Below are 25,112 nucleotides of genomic sequence, written 5' to 3' on the forward strand. Positions count from 1 at the left end.
AAGGAACATTGGATAATCCAGGACTAGACAAGGAACATTGGATAATCCAGGACTAGACAAGGAACACTGGATAATCCAGGACTACAAGGAACATTGGATAAATTCAGGAACTAGACAAGGGAACATTGGATAATCCAGGAACTAGACAAGGAAACACTGGATAATCCAGGACTAGACAAGGAAACATTGGATAATCCAGGAACTAGAAGGAAGGAACACTGGATAATCCAGGAACTGACAAGGAAACAACTGGATAATCCAGGACTAAGCAAGGAACATTGGATAATCCAGGACTAGACAAGGAACACTGGATAATCCAGGACTAAACAAGGAACATTGGATAATCCAGGACTAGACAAGGAACATTGGATAATCCAGGACTAGACAAGGAACACTGGATAATCCAGGACTAGACAAGGAACATTGGATAATCCAGGACTAAACAAGGAACACTGGATAATCCAGGACTAGACAAGGAACATTGGATAATCCAGGACTAAACAAGGAACATGGAACCAATTGGGATAATCCAGGGACTAGCACAAGGAACATGGATAATCCAGGACTAACAAGGAACACTGGATACTCCAGGACTAGACAATGAACACTGGATAATCCAGGGCCTAGACAGGAACATTGAATATCCAGGACTAACAAGGAACCACTGGATAATCCAGAAATAGACAAGGAACAATTGGAAAATAATCCAAGCCCTAAGACCAAGGAACACTGGACATTGGAATAATCCCGTACTAAGCAAGGAACATTGTAAAATCAAGGAACTAGACAAGGAACCACTTTGATAATGCCACCACCAGAACTAAAACCCGGAACACTGGATAATCCGGAAAACTAGGGAACAGGGGGACACTTGGAAAATAATCCAGGACTAGACAAAGGAACACTGATAATCCGGACTAGACAAGGAACATTGGAAAATCCAAGGAACTTAGACAAGGAACACTGGTTCCAGGACAGTTAACAGGAACATTGGATAATCCCAGGACTAATACCAGGAACACTGGAATATCCAGGACTAGACAAGGAACTCTGGATAATCCCGGACTAGAACACGGACATTGGATAAATCCCAGTACTAGACCAAGGAACACTGGATAATCCGGACATGACAAGGACACACTGATAATCCAGGACTATGCAAGGAACATTGGATAGATCCATGACTGGACAGGAACCTGGATAATCCAGGACTAGACAAGAACATTGGATAATCCAGACAGACAAGGACACTGGATAATCCAGGACTAAGACAAAGGAACACTGGATAATCCAGGACTAAACAAGGAACATTGGATAATCCAGGACTATACAAGGAACCTGGATAATTCCAGGACTAAGACAAGGAACATTGGATATCCAGACTAGACAGAACCTGGAACATTTTGATAATCATGACTAGACAAGGAACATTGGAAATCCAGGACTATACAAGAACACTGGATAATCCAGAACTAAACAAGGAACACTGGTAATCCAGGCTAGACAAGGAACACTGGATAAGTCAGGACTAGAGCAGGAACACTGGATAAATCCCAGGACTAGACAAGGACATTGGAAAATCCAAGGCTAGACCAGGAACCACTGGATAATCCATGACTAGACAAGGAACATTGGATAATCCAGGACTAACAGGAACAACTGGAACTAATCCAGACTAGGGACAAGGACACTGGAATAATCCAGGACTAGCCAAGGAACATTGGAATAATCCAGGCTAGGGGACAAGGAACACTGGAATAATCCATGACTATACAATGAACAATTGATAATCCAGGACTTAGGACAAGGAACCTGGAAGACCATTTGGATAATCCAGTACTAGCAAGGAACAATTGGAAAATCCAGACTAGGACAAGAACACTGGAATAGTCCAAACTAACAAGGAACACTGGATATCCGGGCTAGACCAAGGAACACTTGGATAAATCCAGGCTAAGACAAGGACACGGATATCCGGACCTTAAGACAAGGGAACATTGGAAAATCCAGGACTAGAACAAGGAACACTTTGGATAATCCACGGCTAGACAAGGAACACTGATAATCCAGGACTAAGGACAAGAACAATTGGAAAATCCAGGACTAGACAAGGAACACTGGATACTCCAGAACTAACCAAGGAACATTTTAAATAGCCAGGTAACCTAGGACAAGGACATTGAAAATCCAGGAACTAGACAAGGGAACCACTGGATAATCCAGGAACTAAACAGGAACAACTGGAATAATCCAGAACTAAACCAGGAACATTGTCAATCCAAGGACTAAAGAGGCCCAATTGGAATCGTTCCAGGAAAACTAAACCAAGGAACACTGGATAATCCAAGGAACTAAACAGGAACACTGGGATAATCCAGGAACTAAACAAGAACATTGGAATTATCCACGCTAAACAGGCACATGATATCCAGGAACTAGACAAGGAAACATTGGAAAATAATCCAGGAACTAAACAAGGAAACAATTGGAATATCCAGAACTTAAACGGGAACATTGGAATAATCCAGGAACTCTAAAGACAAGGAACCATTTGGATAATCCTAGACTAAAACAAGGAACATTGGATAATCCAGAACTAACAAGGAACACTTGGAAAATAATCCAGGTACTAGACAAGGAACTTGTGATAATCCAGAATAACAGAACATTGATAGTCCAGAACTAAACAAGGAACACTGGATAATCCAGGAACTAAGACAAGGAACATTGGATAATCCGACTAAACAAGGAACGCTGGATAAATCCACCAGAAACTAAACAAGGAAACACTGGATAATCCAGAAACTAAACCAAGGAACCATTGGATTATCCACGAATAAACAGGCACCATGGATAATCCAGGACTAGACAAGGAAACATTGGATAATCCAGAACACAACAAGGAACACAAATGGATAATCCAGAACTAAACAAGGAACATTGGATAATCCAGGACTAGACAAGGAACATTGGATAATCCAGAACTAAACAAGGAACATTGGATAATCCAGAACTAAACAAGGAACACTGAATAATCCAGTACTAGACAAGGAACATTGGATAATCCAGAACTAAAACAGAAACATTGGATAATCCAGAACTAAACAAGGAACACTGGCTAAGTCAGGAACTAGACAAAGGAAACATGGATAATTCCAAGAAACTAAACCAAGGAAACCATTGGATAATCCAGAAACTAAACAAGGAACACTGGATAATTCCATGGGACTAGAGGAACAGGTGGAATAAATCCAGGACTAAACAAGGAACACCTGGATTAATTCAGGGACTAAAGAACAAGAACCATAATAAATCTTTAGACTAGCCAAGGAAACACCCTGGAATAATCCCAGGATTAAAACAAGGAACATTGGATAATCCAGAACTAAACAATGGCCACAAATGGACGGATCAGGGACTAAAAAGGAACCAAATGGATAATAAGGACTAGACAAGAAACATGGGATAATTCAGTAAAAATTAGGACAAGGAAAACCATTGGAATTAATCCAGGACTAGGAACCACCGTAACCCGTCCTGAAGCTGACGCCTTGATGAGAACGGAAGCGGACCTTGAGAAGCTTCCTAGAGCTTCTATCGCAGATTGCCAGACTGCATCCGGGACTGGCATATTTTTTTTTTTAAATAATGTAGGATGCCAGGGAATGGCTGAGTCCGCCCTTCACTCTACAAAAGGAAAGTATAGTTAGGGGATTCCGTGGGATCAACTTCAAATTGAAGACTGGCTATTCGTTTTTAATTGAATTCATCATTTCTTTTAAAAATATTGCTATGTAGGAAAGGGAACTTAGCATAAAGACAAAATACTAGGATCAGTGTATGGGGTAATGGGTGTTTTATTTTTGAGGTGGTTTATTTAGTATTCTATAGAAATAACACGATGGAAAACAATTGTTACACGAACATTTTGCCAAAAAAATTATATTTCTCAGTGAAAAGTTACCCAGCTGGAAGCTAGAATATATACCACGAGGAGGAGGGTAAAAAGAGAAATGAGAATTTAGCTTAAAATTATAATTACATGAGGTATAAAAATCGGTGTCCAGTCCTGTAAAAGTAATTTTTTCTGTGAATGCTGGTGTGAAGCCTATTATCTTCTCTAGTGATACGTATATCCAGGGACGATAAAGATGCGAGAATCTTTCTCTATAGAAAACTTGATATTAGGATCTTGGGCACTGATGAATTAATAAAAAGGAATCAGCATTCAAATGATTCTTAAACATCACAAAGGTGTCGTCCACATATCTTTTATAAAATAAAGGGTGAAAACAAAGGGACAGTTGTCTAATATTGTCTCTTACAGAAATACTGACAATGGTAGAGCCTAAAGGGTTCCAAATCGCCATCCCCTCCACCTCTCTGAAACAAGAACCATTCAAAAATGAGGAAAGTGTCTCGCACGGTCAATTTTAAAGGCTGCTTTAATGAGTATATATCAAAACTATTAAAAAGGGATTCAGGAGAAGGGAACAGTTTGTTTAAAATAGTCTTAATCGTCTCCTCAACAGGAAAATTAGTATAAATAGGGATTCAGAGCCGAAACAGACTGTAAAAAGGGCAGAATTCAGTGTCAGAATACCCTCCTTAAAATCGAACAGCAATTTTTACATTTTGAGTATTACTGGTATGCGGTTCTAACAACGGAATCAAATACTTGGCAAGTTTATCATTTTGTGTATTCAACGTAGATAGTATTGGTCTAAGAGGGACACCCTCCTCATGGACCTTGGAAAGGCAATACGTGATCACTCAATCAACCTGTCACGGGAAGGTTTTGGGAAGTATTTTCATCATTGCTATTATTGCGCTTCAGTATTTTAGTAACATTCATTTTATAAAGTAGGTGCTCCCCAGTTTCTGGCCCTTTGGTGAGTCATTGAGAATTGAGCGCAGTTTAGTAATATATACATATTTTTCTAAAAACTATTGCTCCTTACCTTTATCAGCATGGAAATAATCAACTTGTGTCTTTAGCTAATTTTTTCAAAATACAGCGGTCCTCCTTTCTGAAAAAGGGAGCACATCGAGTTTTGAGGGATATTCACGTGAAACAGTGATTCATTCAAGAATGCAGATATTCTATTATCGCTATCACAGCTGATTTAGAAGTCCGACGCGGGAATGCAGATGAATATAAATGAACATTGGAATATTTGACGTATCAATTCGTCGATTCTTTACCAAACTGTTAACAAGAACAGCTGGTGAATTAAACGTAATTAAACAACTTTTTCACAATTGAAGATCACTCGCGTATGTTCATCCATGATTGTAAATAAACGCAAATTGTTATTATTGATATCATTGTTTTCAGAATAACAGTGGCCGCAATAGTAGTATCAAAAACACCGTTGATTTTGCTTCCTTTTATTTATTTTATCATGTATTATTTCTTACGGTCAATCATGTTATTATAAAAAGAGAAAAATTGCATTTAGATGAATATGATTTGACAGATTATTCGACTGAAAAGGTGAATACGTAGTTTTGAAATTCTAAACAAATTCATTGTACTTAAATGTTAAAATAGCAGCAAAGAAAAAAAATTAGGATATACGACAAGGACATCGATCCTACCTGGAAGGCACGAGAATATAAAAGGTAATATAAAAAGGCTATGTGCTGTAAAGTTGACGCAGCACTGTCAGGTATTGCCAATGCAAGGCTGTATCCATTTCTCCTATATATGCATATATCAAAATTATGGTCTAATCATCGAAGTTTACCTTAGCTTGGGGAGGCATAAATGATATTCTCGATTCAATTTACGTCACTCAAGCATGTTTTTATGACTCTATTATTGAAATGTTTTTCATTCCCTTCCTTACATCCACCAGAAAGACTATGTTCTGGGTTCTGTTTGTCTGTGCGTCTGTCACTCCGTGTCAGCAGGATTACCTCGACGCTAATGATAGACATTAGACTATTGTTATTTTTCGAATATTTATGTAGCAAGACACAGCTGAGTGGAAGTGTTTTCGTGGATCGGAGCTATGTGAATTCCGCATTTTTTCACCATTTAATTTTTTGTTCTTTTCAATGATTCGTTCTTAGGAAGAGGGTAGTATCCTCTTGTTTGTGAATTGCATATATATATATATATATATATATATATATATATATATATATATATATATATATATATATATATATTATATATGTGTGTGTGTGTGTGTGTGTGTGTGTGCGTGTGTGTGTGTTTTCCTATGCTCAGACTTTAGTCTGTTTTGTCTATATTTTCGTCAAAATATTAATAATAATAATAATAATAATAATAATAATAATAATAATAATAATATCGCAAAGGTTGCACCTAGAGACCACCAACAGATGGCGTAGGTTTCAATGTCATGGGACCTGCATACGTGACACCAGTCATTCATGCTCAGACGAAGAAGATGTGGAAGAAGGAGAAGAAGAAGAATAGGAGGAGAAGAAGAAGAGGAGGAGGAAGGCAAGAAGGAAGAAGTTCTCAAATGTCGCCACGCAGATTGCTGAATTGTTAAGATAATCAATTTCCGGACAAAGCTATGCGGTCGCGTGGTTAGATGTCGTTTTGGGGGAAGTCCATCCGAAGAAAGAGCAATAATTCCTCGCTAATTGTAGAATTGCGAGACTCGCTGATAAGCGAATTTCATTTATTTATCCTGAAAAAGTGTCGCATGATTCTAAGGCGATCGATAATTAGTTCATGTCAAGGGGCATTTTCATCTATAGTTTCATTTTTATGGCTCCAACCTGGCCATTGTGGGCGCCTACTCTCAGTTTCTCCCGCAATTCCCTTGGAATCATAAAAATGTTAATTTTACATATATTCATATCTCACTCAGTCGTAAAACCTACAACGCTCCGTTCAGACCTACTTTTTTTCGAGTATCGATGTCTTATAAAAATCCTTAGTCCTACAGGCAAATCTCATAAACATGCCACTTTTCTCGTACAAAAATACCAATATTTTTTTCGATATCCTCTGTTACTTAAGAAAAGAGGAGGACATATTAGAAATCCCAAATTTCTGTACTACATTGCACTGTTAAAGTTTTACAGTGCTATCTCTGAACGAAAATGAAAAACAACGAAAGTCACAAATATTTTGTATTTCAAACTTAAAGCTGCTCTGCTCTGATTATTCATCTTCTTCAGATATTTCAATTTTGTCATTGGATGGGAAATGACGAAAATAAAAAGGTAAAATTAGGAGAAAACAACACATTCCACATTTACAGGTAACTTCTCTCTCGCTCTATCTCTCTCTCGCTTTTTTTTATCCTGGTTTCAACATATATCGGAAAACATGCGATAAATTTTGCATTCCGTATCCAAAACCAGTTAGCTCAATTTATTACAGTGCTCATATCGGGAGTGGCAATCCGTGTTCTCTGATTCCACCTTGCAAAAAGTATTACGACCACATAAGCTGTATTTAGGCTTCAAATGACGAGAGAATATTAATCAGCACCAAGCTGCTGCCACATCATTGTGAATTGCTCTGAAATATTTAAATGCATTCCCTGCGGAGATAAATATAAACTGTAAATTTAGAATGCACTGACGATTAGCAAAGCAGACAGAAAAGCACCGGGACAGAATGAGAGAGAGAGAGAGAGAGAGAGAGAGAGAGAGAGAGAGAGAGAGAGAGAGAGAGAGAGAAAGGCCTCCTTACAGTAATGTATTAGGTTGATCCTTAGAACCTACCTTGGATACTTTCTGAAAATTCAATCATATTTCAAAAGCTAGTTTGCTTTTGCAACATTTCAAAGCCGGGTTGGGGAAACTGTTAAAGTTTGTAAAATCAATATTATTTTGCGTATTCACATTATTTTTCAGACGCAGTTTGAAATAAACAAGTCAGAACAAACTATATAGCTATTTTCTTTGTGTCTGTCTTATGAGTAACCTAAGCACTTCTTCGTTCAAGTGTTTAAAAGTGAATTTTACAGAGTGCAGTCATATATGCCTAATTCGATTTATTGTGTTATGCAGCAATACCTCAAAAAAGGAGAGAGGTTTTTTGACGGATGGACATGAACATCGAGGCTTAAAAATAAGTGACATTTTGTTTACATATACACAATATATATATATAATATTATATATATATATATATATATATATATATATATATATATGTATATATATATATATATATATTATATATATAATATATATATATGTATAATATATATATATATATACACAAGACACACACACACATATTTATAATATATATATATATATATATATATATATATATATATATATTATATATATATATATATATGGTGATTCAAAAAGAATGACCCTATTACATGATTAAATATTTTATGAAGGAAAAATAGCAAAAAATAAAACTTATAATACAAGTATTCTACTAACAGTCAAGTTTTATTTCACATGTTACAAGTGCTTAATGTGGCCTCCCCTTACAGCACGAACAACATCAATACGGTATGAGAATTCTTCCCAAACACGTTGCAGCACATCAGGATCAATTGAATTGATCGCTGTTGTTATTCGATGTTTTAAGTTTTCCAGGTCAGTTGGCAATGGCGGAACAAAGACTTTATCTTTTACAAACCCCCAGAGAAAAAAATCACAAACTGTGAGGTTAGGAGATCTAGGAGGCCAAGCACAAAGAACACTGTCTTGGGCCCCTATCCGACCAATCCATCACTGAGGCAGTTTTTCATTTAAAAATGCTCTAACTTACTGAAAACTGAGAAATCTGATCTTTCAAACACCCACTCCCTCATTCTGATTCATACATTTACTTACGAAATATTTGATCATGAAATAGGGTCATTCTTTTTTAATCACCCATATATATATATATATATATATATATATATATATATTATATATATATATATATATATATGTATATAATGTTTTTAAAGATATCTTTATAAAAACCTGAAAACGTATCTCTCTTCTCATGTCAAATTATGGGCTATTCCTCGAGGATAATCTAAAACATTTTGATTGTTTGTCTGTTTGTTTGTTTTTATGGTGTTTTTACGTTGCATGGAACCAGTGGTTATTCAGCAATGGGACCAACGGCTTTACGTGACTTCTGAACCAAGTCGAGAGTGAACTTCTATCACCAGAAATACACATCTCTGACCCCTCATTGGAGTGCCCGAGAATTGAACTCGGGGCCACCGAGGTGGCAGGCGAAGACCATACCAACCATACCACTGTGGCGCTAAAATTTTTTGATGATCTCGTTCTTGCATCACCTGGGTGATCTGTTCTTCACGAATAAATTTTTTCCTTTTTTGTCTAGGTTCTGGTTCCCTGCAAAGTATGCATTCAATTTGGTTGTTAACTTGTTGCTCTTCCTTTTATAACTTTTCAAATATATTTATAAAGACCAATATAGCTCCTCCAATGATGTTTTCCCATCTCCTGTACCACCAGAGGAGGCCAGTGGCTTCCCAACCCATCGAATCATACAGCAAGGAAGGGCTTCACCAGCGGAGGCCATTGGCTTTCCTCCCCGTCGAATCGTGCAGAAGGGAAGGGCTTCACCAGCGGAGGCCAGTGGCTTTCCTCCCCGTCGAATCATGTAGAAGGGAAGGGCTCCACCAGCGGAGGCCAGTGGCTTTCCTCCCAGTCGAATCATGCAGAAGGGAAGGGCTCCACCAACGGAGGCCAGTGGCTTTCCTCCCAGCTGAATCATGCAGAAGGGAAGGGCATCACCAGTGGAGGCCAGTGGATTTCCTCCCCGTCGAATCATGCAGAAGGAAAGGGCTCCACCAGCGGAAGCCAGTGGCTTTCCTCCCCGTCGAATTATGCAGAAGGGAAGTGCTTCACCAGCGGAGGCCAGTGGCTTTCCTCCCCGTCGAATCAATGCGAAGGGAAGGGCTTCACCAGCGGAGGCCAGTGCTTTCCTCCCCGTCGAATCATGCAGAAAGGGAAGGGCTCCACCAGCGGAGCCCAGTGGCTTTCCTCCCCGTCGAATTATGCAGAAGGGAAGTGCTTCACCAGCGGAGGCCAGTGGCTTTCCTCCCCGTCGAATCATGCAGAAGGGAAGGGCTTCACCAGCGGAGGCCAGTGGCTTTCCTCCCCGTCGAATCATGCAGAAGGGAAGGGCTCCATCAGCGGAGCCCAGTGGCTTTCCTCCCCGTCAAATCAGGCAGAAGGGAAGGGCTCCACCAGCAGAGGTCAGTGGCTTTCCTCCCAGCCGAATCGTGCAAAAGGGAAGGGCTCCACCAGCGTAGGCCAGTGGCTGCTGTCCCAATCCATGCTTGCAGAAGGGAAGGGCTCCACCACCGCAGGCCAGTGGCTGACCTCCCCATCGAAGCATACAGAAGTTAAGCGCTCCACCAGCGGAGACCAGTGGCTGCCGTCCCCATCAAAGTATGCAAAAGGGAAGGGCTCAACCAAGGGAGGCCAGCAGCTGCCTTCCCCATTGATGCTTGCAGAAGGGAAGGGCTTCACCAGCATAGGCCAGTGGCTGCCGTCCCCATCGATGCTTGCAAAAGGGAAGGGCTCCACCAGCGTAGGCCAGTTGCTGCCGTCCCCCATCGATGCTTGCAGAAGGTAAGGGCTCCATCACCAAAGGCCAGTGGCTGACTTCCCCATCGAAGCATACAGAAGTTAAGGGCTCCACTAGCAGAGGCCAGTGGCTGCCCTCCACATTGAAGCATTCAGAAGGGAAGAGCTCCACCAGCGGAGGCCAGTGGCTGCTGTCCCCAACAAAGTATGCAGAAGGGGAGGGCTTCACCAGCGTATGCCAGTGGCTGACCTCCCCATCGAAGCATTCAGAAGGGAAGAGCTCCCATAATGGAGGCCAGTGGCTGCACTCCCCATCAATTCATGCAGAAGGGAAGGGCTCAACCAACGGAGGCCAAAGGCTGCCGTCCTCATCGATGCTTACAGAAGGGAAGGGCTTCACCAGCGTAGGCCAGTCGCTGCCCTCCCCATTGAAGCATGCTGAAGGGAATGGCTCCACCAGCGGAAGCCAGTGGCTGCCCTCCCCACGGAAGCATACAGAAGGTAAGAGCTCCACCAGCGGAGGCCAGTGGCTGCCCTACCCATCGAAGCATGCAGAAGGGAAGCGCTTCACAAGCATAGGCCAGTGGCTGCCGTCCCCATCAGTGCTTGCAGAAGGGAAGGGCTTCACCAGCGGAGGCCAGTGGCTGCACTCCCCATGGAAGCATGCAGAAGGGAAGGGCTTCACCAGCGGAGGCCAGTGGCTGCACTCCACATCAAAGCATGCAGAAAGGAAGGTCTCCACCAGTGTAGGCCAATGCCTGCCCTCTCCATCGAAGTATGCAGAAGGGAAGGGCTTCACCAGCATAGGCCAGTGGCTGCCCTCCCCATTGATGATTGCAGAAGGGAAGGGCTCCACCAGCGGAGGCCAGTGGCTGCCCCCCCCCCCATCGAAGCATGCCGAAGGGAAGGGATCAACAAGCGGAGGCCAGTGGCTGCCATCCTCATCGAAGCTTGCAGAAGGAAAGGGCTTCACCAGCGTAGGCCAGTGGCTGCCCTCCCATCGATGCTTGCAGAAGGGAAGGGCTTCACCAGTATAGGCCAGTGACTGCCCTCCCCATCGAAGCATACAAAACGGAAGGGCTTCACCAGCCCGAGGCCATTGGCTGCCATCCCCATTGTTGCTTACAGAAGGGAAGGGATCAACAAGCAGACGACAGTCTCCTGCCCTCCCCATCGATGCTTCAAAAAGGGAAGGGATTCACCAGCAAAGGCCTGTGGCTTCCCTCCACATCGATGCATGCAGAAGGGAAGGGCTCCACCAGCGGAGGCCAGTGGTTGCCCTCCCTATCGATGCTTGCAGAAGGGAAGGACTCCACAAATGGAGGCCATTGGCTGCCCTCCCTATCGAGGCATGCAGAGGGGAAGGGCTCAACCAGCGGATACCAGTGGCTGCCCTCCCCATCGAAGCATGCAGAAGGGAAGGGCTCCACCAGCGGAGGTCAGTGGCTGCCCACCCCATCGAAACATGCAGAAGGGAAGGGCTTCACCAGCGTGGGCCAGTGGCTTCCCTCCCCATCGATGCTTGCAGAAGGGAAGGGCTTCACCAGCATAGGCCAGTGGCTGCCCTCCCCATCGAAACATGCAGAAGGGAAGGGTTTCAACAGCGGAGGCCACTGGCTGCTATCCCCATTGATGCTTGCAAAAGGGAAGGACTCAACAAGCAGAGGACAGTGGCTGCCCTCACTATCAATGCTTGCAGAAGGGAAGGGCTTCACCAGTGTAGGTCAATGGCTTCCCTCCCCATCAATGGTTGCAGAAGAAAAGGGCTCCACCAGCGGAGGACAGTGGTTGCCCTCCCCATCGATGCTTACAGAGGAGAAGGTCTCCACCAACGTAGGCCAGTGGCTGCCCTCCTCATCGAAGCATGAAGAAGGGAAGGGCTTCACTAGTGCAGGCCAGTGGCTGCCCTCCCCATCGATGCTTGAAGAAGAGAAGGGCTCAACAAGCTGAGGCCAGTGGTTGACCTCCCCATCGAAGCACGCAGAAGGGAAGGGCTGCACCAGCGTAGGCCAGTGGCTGCCTTCGCCATCGAAGCATGCGGATGGGAAGGGCTTCACCAGCATAGGCCAGTGGCTGCCCTCCTCATCGATACTTGCAGAAGGGACTGGCTCCACCAGCGTAAGCCAGTGGCTGCCCTCCCAATCAAAGCATGCAGAAGGGAAGGGCTTCACCAGCGTAGGCCAATAGCTGTCACCCCATCGATGCTCGCAGAAGGGATGGGCCCCACCAGCATTGGCTAGTGGCTGCCGTACCCATCGAAGCATGCAGAAGGGAAGGGCTTCACCAGCGTAGGCCAGTGGCTGCCCTCCCCATCGATGCTTGCAGAAGGAAAGGTCTCCACCAGCGTTGGCCATTGGCTGCCCTCCCGATAGACATGCAGAAGGGAAGGGCTTTACCAGCGTAGACCAGTGGCTCCCTCCCCATCAATACTTGCAGGAGGGAAGGACTCCACCAGTGGAGGCCAGTGGTGTGATGGTAATTGCTTCCTAGCAAAGAAAGATAAAGGAAAGGAGAACGCATTTTCGAGAAGTTCGGCAGCAAGGAGGCGTTATAGCGTTGTGTTGGAGGTGCCTGTCCTCGCGGCTGTTCTGGAATCGTCGGGCGTGTTGTGGAGTGCAACACACGCCTAAGTGGCGGGAGAAAGGCCACGATTTCTGATGCAATACCTCGTCTAGATTCATCTAAGGATTTCTAGTAATCTCGGGAGTCTGTGACACTCGCCGTAGGCTCCGCCCCCTGAGTGCCGTATAAATACGTTGGTCGAAGTTGGAGAGAGAGAGATCGTAAAAGAGAGACTCCAGTTAGTCACAGAGAGATATCCTCAGTAAGAGCCACAGATCAGATTATCAGTGAGAGATCAGCAGCAGCAGAGATCATCCGTGAGATACGAGAAAAAGGAACCAACGAAGGATCAGAAGAGCTGTTCGAGAGTTGGTTGGATATTGGTCTAGTCATCTTCAGGAGTGGACGAATTATCTCGTGTTATCTCGACGTCGAGCAGACTTCAGAGAAGAAAAGGTCCTGCTAGAAGTTTTGGGGAGTTCCTGCCTTACAAGTAGACTATTTTCTGCAATAAGGAGTCAAGAGGACGTCCGCAATCGCCAATCTACTTTTGGAGAAGCCAAATTGACTAGCAAGTATTTGAATTGCCTCACTGTTCCCCCAGTTCATGCAGTGTAAGATTCAGTCTTTTTATGTAAATAAGAGATACCATTCTGCATTTACCTTTGTTAGTAAGCTTGTAAATAAACCTTTGATGTGTTAGTGTTTCTTTCTATATTCGTATCCCAAGTTTCAACTGTTGGTGTTGAAATATTTATTTTTTTTTATTATTATTTCATATCGAACCACCATAACATTGTGGCGACCTTGCCTAGGCTATCAACACTTTAACAGTTTGAAACAGGGAGGATATAGAAAGAATCAGAATAAGTGAGATGGCGAAAGAGTTTATTGCGTCAGGTAAGCTACTAGGTCTAGAGGGGAATAATCTCCGTGAGTATGTGGAGAAGAAAGAAAGAGAGAAGTATGAGAGAGATGAAAGAGCGGCTGAGAGAGATGAAAGAGTGGCTTAGAGAGAGGAAAGAGCGGCTGAGAGAGAAGTAATGAAAATGCAGCAAGAGAAAGAGAGAGAAGCAATAATAATGCAGCAAGAGAAAAAGAGAGAAGCAATGAAGATGCAGCAAGAGAGAGAAGTAATGAAAATCCAGCAAGAGAGAGAAATGTTGGTAATGCAGCAGGAAGAGAGAGAGAAAGAGCGTGTGCATGAGTTGGAAATTGCTCGGTTAAGGGAAAATACTCATAACAGTTGATAAGGCGAGAACGAAAACGAAGCTGATACGTTAGGTATGAGTGCAGTCCTGAAATTAGTACCAAAGTTCGATGAGGAAGATGTTACGACATATTTCATGTGTTTTGAGAAGTTAATGGAACGAGTAGGTTCTCCTAAAGAAACGTGGACTTTATATTTGCAGTCAGTCTTGAGTGGTAGGGCGCTTACTGTGTATAGTTGCATGTCTAAGGAGGAATGTGATAATTACGATATCGTGAAAGAAACTGTTCTTAGCGCATATAAGTTAGTACCAGAGGCGTACCATAAGAAATTTAGAAATTTGAGAAAGGATGAAAATATTACGTATGTAGAATATGGTAAGAAGTTAGAAAGACTGTTTTTTGATTGGTTAACTTCTGCTAAGGTTGAGGATTTTGATAGTTTGAAGAACTTAGTGTTGTTAGAATGCTTCAAAGATAATGTATCCCCTGAGATTAAACTTTATATAGAGGATAGGCGAGAAGTACCTTTTGCAGGAGCAACTAGGCTAGCTGACGAATATAGTCTAACTCATAATTTGAGTGTTAGTAAGAAACGAAATGATCCTTCGTCTGGTAGAGTACAAAACAGTAAGGGTTTCAGTCCTAGTAATGTGAGTAAAAGTGACTATTCCTGTTATACATGCGGAAAACCTGGTCATACGTCTAAGGTTTGTAGGAGTAAAATGGTATCTAGTGGCTCTGAATTAACTTGTTTCCGATGTAATGGGAAAGGGCATTTAGCGAGGAATTGTGCAGTAGAAAGGAAGGACGGTAAGAAACCAGTATCTCTAGTTAACCTTTCGTCAAGTAGGGATGATGTGATGAGAGAGACTAGGAAAGTTTTTGGTGAATTTCTGTCAGAAGACGTAGTTTCCTCTCTTGGAGGAGTAGATTCGAGAGAAGTGGTCTTGCTTCGAGACACAGGGGCTGCTGCATCACTGATTAGAAGTGAGTGTGTGTGCCGAACAGGGCAGAAATCAATATGGAAGAGAAAGTCATGTTAGGTGGATTTCCTAACACTTGTGTTCTTTGTCCTTTGTTGAAGTTGAATTTAGAAAGTCAGGTAGTGTCAGGAGCAGTGAAACTTGCAGTTGTGGACAGTTTGCCCATCGAAGGCGTTGACATTATTGTCGGTAACGACTTAGCTTTATCCAAGAATGTGAATCCTGTTGTGAGGAATATTCCAGTGCCTAAAATGGTAGTAACTAGGTCGGGTTTAGATACAGACATAGACTACGATCATAATTTGTTCGTGGATTCGAACGAGTTTGAGTTCGTGGATTCGAACGTGAGTAAGTTCGTGGATTCGAACGAGTGTGATAGAGGTAGCGAGGTTGATCTTGGCATGAGTGTGGCTGAGGGACCTAACTCTATTGTGGACAGTGATAGCCAAATGGAAGGTGTAGCTGTCGGAAGTAACGTAGTAAATGTACAGGTATCTAGTCCTAGTTACGGTGATGAATTAGGCTCTAACCTTTTGGATAAGGATGAGCTAGTCAAGTTGCAGAGAGAGGATGAGACACTAACCCGAATTTTTGAATGTGAGCTGGATGATGATCTCGATGATGTGATGTGTGTAAGGAAACTTTTTGTTTAAAGGACGAAGTTTTGTGTCGTTATGTTCGACCGAAGTCAGATAGTAAAGGAGAAATCACCAAACAATTAGTGGTTCCTAGGAAGCTGCGTGAGCTAGTTTTGAAGTTAGCACACGATGAGCAAGGGCATTTGGGAGTAAATAAAACTTTCAAGTGTATTACTAGGGCGTAATTTTGGCCTAAAATGAAAAATGATGTAAAGAGGTCTATGTTAAGCTGTCATGAATGCCAAATTGCCGGGAAACCGAATCAAGTAATCCCCAGAGCTCCGTTGTGTAATATGCCTTCGGTAGGCGAACCTTTTGAGAATGTAGTTATCGATATGGTTGGAGCTTTGCCTAGAAGTAAGGGAGGGAATATATATCTGTTGACAATCATTGATAGACTAACTCGCTATCACGAGGCGGTACCCATAAGAAGCGGCAACGCGAGGACCGTAGTTAAACGATTGTTGAATTATTTTTCTAAATTTGGTCTGCCTCGTACTATACAGAGTGATAATGGTAGCAATTTTGTATCCAAATATTTCAAGGATAGAATGAAAGAGTTAGGCATCAAACTCGTAACTTCCACACCTTATCATCCCAATCACAAGGCATTGTGGAGAGATTTCATCAAACGTTAAAGAGTTGCTAACGGAAATTGTGTAAGAACTTCGAACACGACTGGGAAGAAAAGTTACCATTCGTTTTGTTAGCTTTAAGGTTAGCACCGAGCGACACTACCGGGTTTAGTCCATTTGAGCTTGTTTTCGGTCACACCGCTAAAGGTCCTTTGGAAATGTTAAAATGTAACTTAATGAATAAAGAAGGTAGTGAGGACTACATCACTAATCTAGAGCATTATAAAAACAGTTTAAGGGATGCTTGGCAACTAGCGAAGGAGACCAAGAGGAAGAGTCAAGAGGAAACTAAACGAAAGCATGATCTTAGAGCGAAAGAGAGACATCTCTGTGTAGGAGATAAAGTTTTAGTATTAGTCCAGAAGGTCCCTCTTTATCGTATAAGTTCGAGGGTCCTTTTTCGAAGAGGGGGAATCTGAATTATTTAATAGATATGGGTAAACGTAGAGCAAAGTGGCTGTCGTGAATTTCGAACTGATCATTCGAAATCCCCGCCATTTAACTTCACAAGTGTTGCGTTAAATTGGAGCAAGACTGAGGGATCTCGCGGGCGATTCATTGAACAGAAAGCTGTCCAATACACGACAGTTTATGACGCAATTCCTAAATGCATGGCGGGGAAGGAGCGCGTCTTATAGAAAAGAAGACGTTATGAATTTTCATTAATAAATATAATTCGCTGATCACTAGTAAGAGATAAATTATCTATGTATAGATTTGGAGCCAAGGACTCCATAGTCATTCAAGAATTTGCAGATTACGGCCTTCAGCCAGAACTTTAAGTCAATTCCTTGATCTTAAATAATAACGTAACAGTCGTATTTCACATTCAAGAATAAAATAGATTTAGTAATATACGTAATGTCGAAATAATCAATGATTCCCGCTTGAACTACAAGGATTCTGTAGTTCACGCGGGAAAGCGTAAGTTTCCCTTGAAGAAGGGCGAAGGGACAAGTCATTCCTGCCCAGAATCTGATTCGTGTAAGTACCATAGAAATTTGTGTCTCTCAATTATCCGACTCCCAGCTGTCGCCATGCATTTGCTAGGTCGAATTCCGTCTTAACAGTAAGTTAACTTTATCCACGTATATATGTGCCATCCCTGCAATGAGGGATTCGATTTGTGCAGCAAAAGAAAGCTGTCAGTGCAAAGATGTTATTTGTTTGTGATATTGAGTCTATGGGTCTCGAATTGTGCTGATTTTTCGTCCAGTTATGGACTTAGTGTTTTGCCGACACGTGACTTCAAAGACCCTATGTGCTACCACGTAAGAAAACCAGAAAGTTTTCAGTTTATTTGTATTGGAGCAGTAAGAAACTGCGTGTATTGTGTAATTCTGCTAGGAACTTTAGTTTCGGTGTTCTGTTAATGTATTTAAATGTTTATTTTTTCGTAATAAAACTGTTATGTTGACCAAATTTTATTGTATCTCACCCTAAGAGTTTTAGAGTGCACGCCTCCTCAAGGCCTTGTCATCTGCCCACAACATCCGGGCACGAATCATATAATAAAAGTCGAGAAAATTCCCGACATTTGGTCCTTTGAGAACCGGATGACAAGTGCGCTCTAGAGCTTGAAGGGAAATTTCAATAAAGTATGGTCTATAGGGTAGATAGGAGGAAACGACCTAGCAAACGATCACCCCAAAACCGTTTGGGATAATTTACGCACTTATTGAACGCTTGAGGAAAATTTGTGACATAAATGCTATCTGCGACGCAGAGATCAGAGAGTATCTCCCTGATAATCGTTTTACTGTAAATTCTGTTGAATATGTCAAGAAGGTAAAGAACTTTAATGCGAGAATCTCCAAATACTGCTACAATCCGTAACGCATTCCTCAATCGTTTAATGAGATTAATCAGGAGAGAGAGAGACAGACAAAATAACTAGGCTCAGCTTGTTCCGATGTGCAATTAGCCCCACGTGTCACAGGTCTTTGCACCCCGTCTTCATAACGTAAGAAAAATCTTCATTTCCTAGTTTGCAAAACCCCCCCTAAGAAGTAGAGTAAATAATACAAAATGGCAGTGGCTATGATTGTTCACTTCGAGGCTTCGCTGAGTCTCACCGCGGACTTACTTGCCGAAACGCAGCGTGCGTTAGTAGAAACGTATTCTGAAAGCGTGTACCAAAATTTGGTCACACAGTTGAGACAAGAAGAAAGTCAGCTTCGAGAGCTGTACAATCGTCAAGTCGTAAAGTTAGAATCTAACTTAGATGCCAGAATCAGGCAAACCTTAGCAGAAGCTGTGCGAGCTTCTACCCTTTTGTTGAATCGAATCGATAAACTGAAAGTCACACAGACAGGGAATGTTTCCCTCCCCAAATTGAAACCGCTGCCTCTCCCCATCTTTGAAGGGGAAGTGCAGGAATATGCTTCTTACAGAGAATTGTTCACGATCCACGTGGATCGAAGGGCAGATTTGGACGACGTGTCCAAATTTACTTACTTATTAGGGACTCTGGGCAGGGATCCGCTTAGGATCGTTAAATCCCTAAGTGAACCCCATAGAGCTGAAGAAGTTCAGGTTTGAGTTAACAGTGATCATTGAGCAAATAAAGAGGCTCAGTACTAATGATATAGGCCATGGCATGGTCATGAGCCTTATCAATCAGAAGTTGTCAGAAGGTAAGCTCTATCGAAAGGTGGTCGAACACCTCAGAAAATGTGACTATAATTTAGAAGAATTTTTTGAAGCTATAGACTTCATAATTCGCATGTTGGAAGATGACGCATTACAGCCAGGCGAAAAATTAGAATCTGATCAGAATAACGATGTCAGCGTTAGACCCAAAACGAAACCTATGCAGAATAATTCTTGTCCCTTTTGCAATGAACGGCACCCGCCTCACGGATGCCGCCGAGTAAGTGACGTGGCTGCCAGACGCCGCATTCTACTAAGAAAGGGTCTGTGTTTTAATTGCCTTCAGTCAGGTCACCGTAGTGATAGATGCACTAACCCCAATTCCTGTAAAAGTTGTGGAAATAATCATAATACTTCCATTTGTGATAATAGCAGCTTTAGAAAAGCATATTCCGTTCCCTCCACTTCGTCCCGAAGTAATCCCAGTTTAGTAAGTAACAGTCAAGCTACAACCTCCTGCCCAGTAGTAAATGCGACGACCAGGCAGCACGATAGAAACCCCCGTCCGCCCAAAGAGAAAGTAGAATCACAACCGTGTAAAAGCGCTAAAGTAGCCCAAACGTCTAGTGTAGATCTTCCCTGTACGATTCTGCCAACGGCCATGGCCGAGATCCGTCATAAGCAGGGGAGTAAACGAGTTCGCTTGTTTTTGGACACTGGGAGTCAACGAAGTTTTATCTCCGCTAAAACTGCAAAGCAGTTAGGCCTTCCAGTGGTAGGCAGAGTGGCATTAAACATTGCTCCCTTTGTTTCAGCAGAAATCAGTGGCCAGTATGACGTAGTGAGTTGCCGGGTAGAGATGGGTAATAGAATTGTTCGAATGAAACTAGTGGTTTACGAGAACGTAGACGTCCCGATTCATAACGCAGGTTATGTAAGAGTAAGACAACACCTAGTGGGGAAAGAAGTCACGTTAGCAGATCCTGACAGTAAGAGTGATAAGTTAATAAACGTGCACATTCTTGTGGGTGCAGACTATTTTAATTATTTTATTATTGGAGTAGAAAGGATCGATGGGATAAGTCTTTTTCTGACCCATAATGGCATGTCGCCATATGGGAAAGTGCCACAGTGGCTATTAGAAGGTCACAAGATAGATCATGTGAGAACACTCAGGGTATGTAGGGTCGCGACGAAGCGAACAATTGCATTTGATGTTGATGAATGGTGGCGTTTAGACACCTTAGGCATCGCCCCATCCGAGCAATACACTGTCCGCGAAGCGGAAGCTATGCGAAAGGTTTCGCAGAGTGTAACGAAGAAGCCTGAAGGATATCAGGTTAGCTTACCGTTCCGTTCAGAAGGTAGGCCAGAAACCAACTTTAGAAATGCTGTAGCACAACTGGATTCGTTGCAAACCAAATTTCAGAAAGACAAGGAATACTATGATCAATATCAGGGAGTGATCAACAAATACTTAGAGGCAGGATTCATATATGAAGTAAAAGATCCAAAAATAGAAGGATACTACATGCCGCATTTCGGCATTAAAAAGGATAGCCGCACGACCCCCCTTAGAATCGTATTCAATGCCTCATCCAAAGCTAAGAATAATAAATCATTAAATGAATGCCTGTTACCTGGGCCTAATTTAGTAGAGTTGGCCTATAATTTGCTTCTAAAGTTTCGAATGAATAAATACGCCATGCTTGCAGACATAAGCAAAGCATTTCATAGAGTACTGTTAGATCCCCGTGATGCCAAATATACAAGATTCCTGTGGCGAGAGGTAGCCGGTCGAGCGCTGACCTTCGCTTTCAGAGTCGTGGTGTTCGGCATCACGGCTAGTCCCTTTTTGTTACAACAAGTGTTGAATCATCATTTTAAGTTAGAAGGAAGACTTGAATTAAGCAAGTCCTATTATGTCGATAACTATGTCTGTATATTTAACAGTTTGGATGAGATGAAAAAGGAAAAAGAATCTGTCCACGCAATTTTGGATAGGGCCAGAATGCCGTTAGAAGGGTGGGCAACAAACAGTATAGCCTTCGATAGCGAGAAAGAGTGGAAAGAACCTGTGAATGTGAGCGTGCTCGGGCTGAGATGGGCTCGAGACGTCGACCGTCTGTGTGTGAAAGAGAGAGAGGATTCGTGAATTGGGGGATGGATGGGTACCTACGAAGCGTAGGGTACTATCTTTGTTAGTATCAATTTACGATCCGCTAGGTCTGGTCAGTCCTTTATTTGTTAGGGGAAAACTGTTTCTCCAACAGCTTTGGGAACAAAAGATTGGATGGGATAACGTGTTATGTAAGGAAAAGGCTAAAGAAGCGCAAGAACTGCTAGTAGAATTGAAATCAGTCTGTGAGTTAACATTTCCGAGAGCGGCAGGAGTCAGAAGATCCGAACTCCATATATTCACCGATGCCAGTAGTAGGGCATACGGTGCTGTAGCATATGTCAGAGATGAAGAAAGTAATGTAAGATTACTCACCAGCAAAATGAGAATCACTCCGAAATGGATGCTCAAAATCACCATCCCTAAATTAGAACTTTTAGCATTGCTGCTAGGTTGTAGGCTAGCAAAAACAATTAAAGGGCTAATAGAGCCGCAAGAAATTAGTATCTGGTCAGATAGCAAAGTTGCCTTAGCATGGGTGGCATCCCCGGATGCCAAGGACAACAAAAATATCTTCATATCTAACCGTGTGGCGGAAGTTGTTTTTCTCCGCCAGGTTTGTGATTTCAGATTGAAGTATGTGCCCAGCAAACAGAATCCTGCTGATGTCTTGTCAAGGGGCGCAACAATCCAGCAATTGCAGCAGAATCCTCTTTGGCGACAAGGTCCAGAGTTCTTGGGAATCCCAGGAGAGCCTGTCCCCTTCAAAGAGGAAGATCTAACGAATATCAGAACCGTGGTAGCGGCGGTGCAGGAACTGAGGGAAGAAACAAGGTCTATTCCCCCAGGAGAGATATGGGAACTACTACTCAGGGAGGTTGAGTTCCGAATTTTGATTAGAGTAACCAAATTAGTGTTAAAGTTTGCAGAAGTAAAAAGGGATCCTTTTCGAGTTCTTGTCTTATTAGAACAAAAATTCTATTTACCTACTGTGTATGCATATTGGGAGGGTGAGGTCAGACCCCCTCGTGAGATATTGAATTTTGTGAGGCAATTAAGTCTAATGATAGTAGACAAATTGATTTGCACTAGGGGACGAGTGTCCCAAATTGAAGAGATGAAACATTTAATTCTTTTGCCTGCTAAGGGACACTTAGTCAGAGCATACTTAACGTATTTGCATTGTTTGCACCTCCATTGTAACGTCAATACGCTAATAGCGATTTTTCGACAGAAATGCTGGACGCCGGGCCTGAGGTCAATTGCTAAGCAAGTTGTACGGAAGTGTCCAGAATGCGTGCTAGCATTCCAACCGCTGATGAGACAACCACCACCACCCCCCCTGCCGAAGGAAAGGATCACCTTGCAGAAACAATTTGCCGCAGTCGGCGTGGACCACACCACAGCCATACAAACCGAAACGCGACCAGGCTATATCCTCCTCGTGACATGCATGGCCACCAGGGCCGTGTATTTAGATTTCTGCCCCTCCTTGGATGCGGAAGAATTTGTTCTAGTTCTTCGAAGATTCAGCGCTACGCATGGAGCCCCGACCATAATCACTTCGGATAACCACCAAACGTTCAAGACGGCCAGCAACCTCCTTCAGGGACTTTATGAAGAGGATGAAGTCCAGCAGTTCCTGAGGAGGACTGGCGTAGAATGGCGATTCCAAACACCCCGTGCGCCGTGGAAAGGCAGTTTTTTCGAGCGTCTGATTGGTGTCACAAAACGTGCACTGCAGATAGCCCTCGGGAGAAAGCATCTCCCGGAGGCCCACGTATTGACTCTAGTGAAAGAGGCGGAGGCGGTAGTGAATAATAGGCCGTTGATGTATAGCGGTGACAAGTGCGAGGACGAGGTCCTCACCCCCTCTCATTTAGTGCGAGGTCACTTAATCAATTTAATGGCACCTGTTTTGCCAGATGAAGACCTTAATGCTACCTTCACCTCCCGGAGGCTACGAGATCGATATCTTAAACTAACAGACACTTTGAAAGCCTTCCGAGAGAGGTGGAGGAAGGAGTACCTGAGTGCCCTAAGAGCCCGACACGATTGTCAGTCTGGGGAACCCACCAAGCTGCACCCCGGAGACATCGTGTTGGTAAAGCAAGAAAATCAAAAGCGGGCAACGTGGCCCCTTGGACGCATCGTGGAGACGTACCCGGATGACGACGGTGTCGTGCGTTCGGCCAAGGTATTGTTCGAAGATGTTGAGTCCCTGCGTGCTGTCAGCCACTTGGTCCCCCTGGAAATTGCCCCCTCAGATGACGATGATGGCGTTGGAGACGAACGGCGTGACGATGTTGATGGTGCGACGGAGGAGATGGTGCGTGACGACGACGGCGACGAAGAGGTCCGAGACGAGGGAGCGTACAGCCCAGCAGTAGGTATTCCAGGAAATGTTGTGACGTCTGGGGACGACCAAGGGATGGCACTGGCTGCCACATCTGAACAACCAGCCACAAAGGTCTTGCGTGACAAAGACGCTGACGATATTGGTAACGAATCGAGTGATACCAATACGGTAAGTGAGAGTGCTGAAGTAAATGATACTGAGGTATCGAGTGATAGTGACGTTGACGTTCAGTTAGGCAGACCAAGACGTTCTGCACGCCCTTTGAGAAAGGCTGCTGCTAAGCAGCGTGAGTTGATGAAGCGCTTAATGGATAACGAATATATATAAGTTATGGCTAGAAACAGTAAAAGAAAACAGGAAGGTCCCGTATTCTGGTAGGCAGGGAGGGTGGACCCAAGTAAGTGTAGGTGAGTTGAATCCTCAGAGGATGGAAGTGCGTCGGGTTAGCGTAAGGTAGTGGGAGCCCCCTCTTGTGCAAACAAGTCGAGCGTTGTGCAGAGGTAGCCCCCACCCTCAAAGTAAATTAAGAAAAATGTATATGAGTACTTGTAGAGAAGTGAAAGCGTTTTGAGGGCATGTGTCCCTTGAAAGAGTACATACTGAATCAGTTGTAATCTGTTTCCTTAAAGGCAAATGGCCTGTCTATCTGATTAATGCTTGTTGATTATTGAAGGCGAGTAGCCTAGAATAACATGCGTGTTGCATGAAGATTAAAGATGAAGAGCTTAATATAGAAGTTACTCTTGCATGTTGTATTGCAATTTGAGGCGAGTGCCTAAAGTCCATGCTTGTTGCATACAAAGTTGTCCATATATGACTGTTTCATTTTTCATGCCATTGAGTGAAGGCAGAATGCCTTATGAGAGTATATTCATGTTTCCTTGATCTTAATTTTACATTTATACTTTTGATCTTATTGCAGGCCCATTGCCTATTAAGTTTCTGTGCTGATTCATGTCTACCTTATGTGTATGGGTACATTTATGTATATATATCTGCCATTGATGTTTTATTTGTATATGACATTGATTACCCCGGGTGTAATGTTGATGTATAATTTCTTTGACATGTCATGTTTTTTTGTGTACTCTGTTAGAGTCGCTGTGGAGCGCTACGCAGCGAGCCTGACTGAGTAGTGTAGGAGTAGTTACCCCCCCCCCCCCCACCCCAGCTCAGTCTTTCCTGAATTGTCCAACATTTTAACGCCCCATACTTCGGGTGTGGAGTATGTTGTGAATTTCGAACTGATCATTCGAAATCCCCGCCATTTAACTTCACAAGTGTTGCGTTAAATTGGGGCAAGACTGAGGGATCTCGCGGGCGATTCATTGAACAGAAAGCTGTCCAATACACGACAGTTTATGACGCAATTCCTAAATGCATGGCGGGGAAGGAGTGCATCTTATAGAAAAGAAGACGTTATGAATTTTCATTAATAAAAGTAATTCGCTGATCACTAGTAAGAGATAAATTATCTATGTATAGATT

Source organism: Macrobrachium nipponense, chromosome 20 (assembly GCF_015104395.2).
Source record: "Macrobrachium nipponense isolate FS-2020 chromosome 20, ASM1510439v2, whole genome shotgun sequence".
Taxonomy (NCBI): domain Eukaryota; kingdom Metazoa; phylum Arthropoda; class Malacostraca; order Decapoda; family Palaemonidae; genus Macrobrachium; species Macrobrachium nipponense.